This window comes from Cebus imitator, unplaced genomic scaffold (assembly GCF_001604975.1).
Source record: "Cebus imitator isolate Cc_AM_T3 unplaced genomic scaffold, Cebus_imitator-1.0 Scaffold305, whole genome shotgun sequence".
Taxonomy (NCBI): domain Eukaryota; kingdom Metazoa; phylum Chordata; class Mammalia; order Primates; family Cebidae; genus Cebus; species Cebus imitator.
In genome coordinates, this window is record NW_016107620.1 from 793253 (window position 1) to 797814 (window position 4562).

The 4562-nt window shown below is 43.6% G+C and overlaps 1 pseudogene across 1 annotated transcript; it reads left to right on the plus strand.

The window, feature by feature from the left end:
• The first annotated feature begins 561 nt into the window (after positions 1-561).
• On the plus strand, positions 562-3908 carry LOC108285634 (annotated as a pseudogene). Its single transcript, XR_001817659.2, has one exon. The product of XR_001817659.2 is annotated as an AP-1 complex subunit beta-1-like (transcript).
• Positions 3909-4562: the final 654 nt, after the last annotated feature.

Below are 4562 nucleotides of genomic sequence, written 5' to 3' on the forward strand. Positions count from 1 at the left end.
TTCAGAAAGGCAAGACAACTCAAAGTGGGGGCTTCTAGGCTATAGGTAAATTTAAACATTTTCCGGCTGATGATTGGTTGAGTTTATTGAAGAACTGGAATCAACAGAAAGGAAACATTTAGGTTAAGATAAAGGATTGTGGAGACCAAGTTTTTTTGTGCAGAGGAAGCTCTTAGATAGCAGACTTCAGAGAGAGCAGGTTGTAAAATGTTTCTTATTGGACCTAAAAAGGTGACTGGCTCTTAGTTGATTACCTCCTGAAAGGAGGAAGGAAAACAAAGAGGAAAGGGAATTCTCTATAGAATGTGGATTTTTTCCACAAGAGACTTTACAGGGCAATTTCAAGGTATGGCAAGGAAATATATTTTGTCGTGAAATATGTTGATTTTCTTTCCTTGTCTCATAATGCTATGTCAGAGTCAGAATGGAAAGTAAGTCACAATATATAGGGTCAAATAAAACCCATCTGATGATAATTTATGGCTTGTAGGGCATGACTCCCTAGACCCCTTAAATAGGAATTTGGGCAAGATTAAAAACAAAAACAAAAACAGATGACAGGCAGGAAACCATTACACCACCACCCAAGCTGTGCTCTCTGGCTGCCGCCGCCACCCCTGCCCTCACCTTCACCTCCGCCTCCAGTGCTCATTAAAGATGCAAAGTCATGACTGACCCCAAGTATTTCACAACCAGTAAAAAAGGAGAAATATTTGAACTAAAAGCTAAACTCAACAATGAAAAGAAAGAAAAGAGAAAAGAGGCTTTGAAGAAAGTGATTGCTGCTATGACTGTATGGAATGATGTTAGCTCTCTCTTTCCAGACGTAGTGAACTGTATGCAGACTGATAATCTGGAACTAAAAAACTTGTGTATCACTACTGATGAAGTACGTCGAATCAGCCAGACATGGCCATCATGGCTGTAAACAGCTTTGTGAAGGACTGTGAAGATCCTAATCCTTTGATTCGAGCCTTGACCGTCAGAACCATGGGTGGATCCGGGTAGACAAAATTACAGAATATCTCTGTGAGCCCCTCCGCAAGTGCTTGAAGGATGAGGATCCATATGCTTGGAAAACAGTAGCAGTCTGTGTGGCAAAACTCCATGATATCAGTGCCCAAATGGTGGAAGATCAGGGATTTCTGGATTCTCTACGGGATCTCATAGCAGATTCAAATCCAGTGGTGGTGGCTGATGCTATAGCAGCATTATCTGAAATCAGTGAGTCTCACCAAAACGGCAACTTACTCGATCTGAACTCACAGAACATTAATAAGCTGCTAACAGCCCTGAATGAATGCACTGAATGGGGCCAGATTTTCATCGTGGACTGTCTGTCTAATTACAACCCTAAAGATGATTGGGAGGCTCAGGGTATCTGTGAGCAGGTAACTCCCCGGCTATCACATGCCGACTCAGCAGTGGTGCTTTCAGCGGTAAAAGTCCTAATGAAGTTTCTAGAATTGTAACCTAAGGATTCTGACTACTACAATATGCTGCTGAAGAAGTTAGCCCCTCCACTTGTCACTTTGCTTTCTGGGGAGCCAGAAGTGCAGTATGTCACCCTGAGGAACATCAACTTAATTGTCCAGATAAGGCCTGAAACCTTGAAGCAGGAAATCAAAGCCTTCTTTGTGAAGTGCAATGATCCCATGTATGTTAAACTAGAGAAGCTGGACATCATGATTCATTTGGCATCTCAAGCCAACATTGCTCAGGTTCTGGCAGAACTGAAGGAATATGCCACAGAGGTAGATGTTGACTTTGTTTGAAAAGCTGTGAGGGCCATTGGACGGTGTACCATCAAGGTGGAGCAATCTGCAGAGTGCTGTGTAAGCACATTGCTTGATCTAATCTAGACCAAAGTGATGTGGTCCAAGAAGCGATTGTTGTCATCAGGGACATCTTCGGCAAATACCCCAACAAGTATGAAAGTATCATTGTCACCCTATGTGAGAACTTAGGCTCGCTAGATGAGCCAGATGCTTGAGCAGCTATGATTTGGATTGTGGGAGAATATGCTGAAAGAATTGACAATGCAGGTGAGTTACTAGAAAGCTTCCTGGAAGGTTTTCACGATGAAAGCCCCCAGGTGCAGCTCACTCTGCTTACTGCCATAGTGAATCTGTTTCTCAAGAAACCATCAGAAACACAGGAGCTAGTCCAGCAGGTCTTGAGTTTGACAGCACAGTATTCTGATAATCCTGACCTTCGAGACCGGGGCTATATTTATTGGCGTCTTCTCTCAACTGACCCTGTCACAACTAAAGTAGTAGTCTTTTCTGAGAAGCCACTGATCTCTGAGGAGACAGACCTCATTGAGCCAACTCTGCTGGATGAGCTAATCTGCCGCATTGGTTCTTTGGCCTCTGTGTGTCATAAGCCTCCCAATGCTTTTGTGGAAGGAAGTCATGGAATCCATCGTAAACACTTGCCAATTCATCATGGGAGCACTGATGCAGGTGACAGCCCTGTTGGCACCACCACTGCAATGAACCTGGAACAGCCTCAGGTTATTCCCTCTCAAGGTGATCTTCTGGGGGGATCTTTTAAACCTTGACCTCAGTCCCCCAGTCAATGTGCCACAGGTATCTTCCATGCAGATGGGAGCAGTGGAACTCCTAAGAGGAGAACAAGATAGTCTGCTTGGCAGTGACCTTGGTGGGGGCATTGGAGGAAGTCTGGCAGTGGGACAGTCCTTTATCCCATCATCAGTGCCTGCAGCCTTTGCTCCTTCACCTATACCTGCTGTTGTCAGCAGTGGACCTAATGACCTGTTTGAATTCTCTACAGGGACAGGCATGGCACCTGGTGGATATGTGGCTCCTAAGGCTGTCTGGCTACCTGCAGTAAAGACTAAAGGCTTGGAGATTTCAGGAACATTTACTCACTGCCAAGGACACATCTATATGGCAGTGAACTTCACCAATAAAGCTCTGCAGCATATGACAGATTTTGCAATCCAGTTTAACAAGAATAGCTTTGGTGTCATCCCCAGCATGCCTCTGGCCATCCATACACCACTGATGCCAAACCAGAGCATTGATGTCTCCCTGCCTCTCAACACCGTGGGCCCAGTCACAAAGATGGAACCTCTGAATAACCTGCAGGTGGCTGTGAAAAACAATCTCGATGTCTTCTACTTCAGCTGGCTCATCCCACTCAATGTGCTTTTTGTAGAAGATGGCAAAATGGAGCGCCAGGTCTTTCTTGCAACTTTGAAGGATATTCCCAATGAAAAGGAACTTCAGTTTCAGATTAAGAAATGTCATTTAAATGCTGACACTGTTTCCAGCAAGTTGCAAAACAACAATGTTTATACTATTGCCAAGAGGAATGTGGAAGGGCAGGATATGCTATACCAATCCCTGAAGCTCACTAATGGCATTTGGATTTTGGCCGAGCTGCATATCCAGCCTGGAAACCCCAATTATACACTGTCACTGAAGTGTAGAGCTCCTGAAATCTCTCAATACATCTATCAGGTCTACAACAGCATTTTGAAAAACTAGCAAGACTGGTCCAGTACCCTCCAATCATGCTGTGATCGGTGCAAGCCAAGAACTCTTAACTGGAAGAAACTGTATTGCTGTGTAGAATCTGAACCCAAACACACTGAGGCCACTCAGCAAGGTGGTAACTAGTCTAACCTGTGCTAACATTAGAGCACTACCTGTTGGATAGTTTTAGCTTCTTGTGAACATTTGTAACCACTGCTTTCGTCACCTCCCTCCTCTCGCCACCTGCTGCTGCTATCTGTCCTTACTTGTGGGCTTCTCCATGCTACACCAATGGATGGCTTTTTCTACGCCCTCTTTTGAGTGTAGTTTGGTATTTTGTAATTGAGAGCTCATTTCAAAAGCAGAAAAAGACAACAAATATTAAAGCAAGGAAAAGTGTCACTGAAACAGTGACTAAGTGACACTTATTCATGAGCAGTGAGATACAGAAATGCTGTATGCAATAAAAAGAGAAGGTAAGAATCTGTCCAAATTTTATCTATCCATGAAAGTGAAGCAAGAATTGATAAAGGTAACTGGTTACCTATAAAAAATAATATTAATAATAATAACAATAATATTGACTACCAGTCAACTCAACGTCAGCTATTCACTTGCTGGTGAATAACAACTGCAAAAACGGAGAGGAAATTATTCGTGAGCAATTAGAGTTGAATTAAATGATTAATGGAATGCCTTTATTCAAATATTCGATTTGGCACTGAAGACATTCAGCAATATAACATCAGGGTTTCACCAACCCTTTATAAAAAAGGACAGGTGTGGTGACTCATGTCTGTAATCCCAGCACTTTGAGAGGCTGAGGTGGGTAGATCACGAGGTCAGGAGTTCAAGACCAGCCTGGTAATATGGTGAAACCCTGTCTATACTAAAAAAATTAAAAATTAGCCAGGCATGGTGGCACGTGCCTGTAGTCACAGCTACTCGGGAGGCTGATGCAGGAAAATCACTGGAACCCAGAAGGTGGAGGTTGCAGTGAGCCGAGATCACACCACTGCACTTCAGCCTGGGTGACAGCAAGACTCTGTCTCAAAAAAA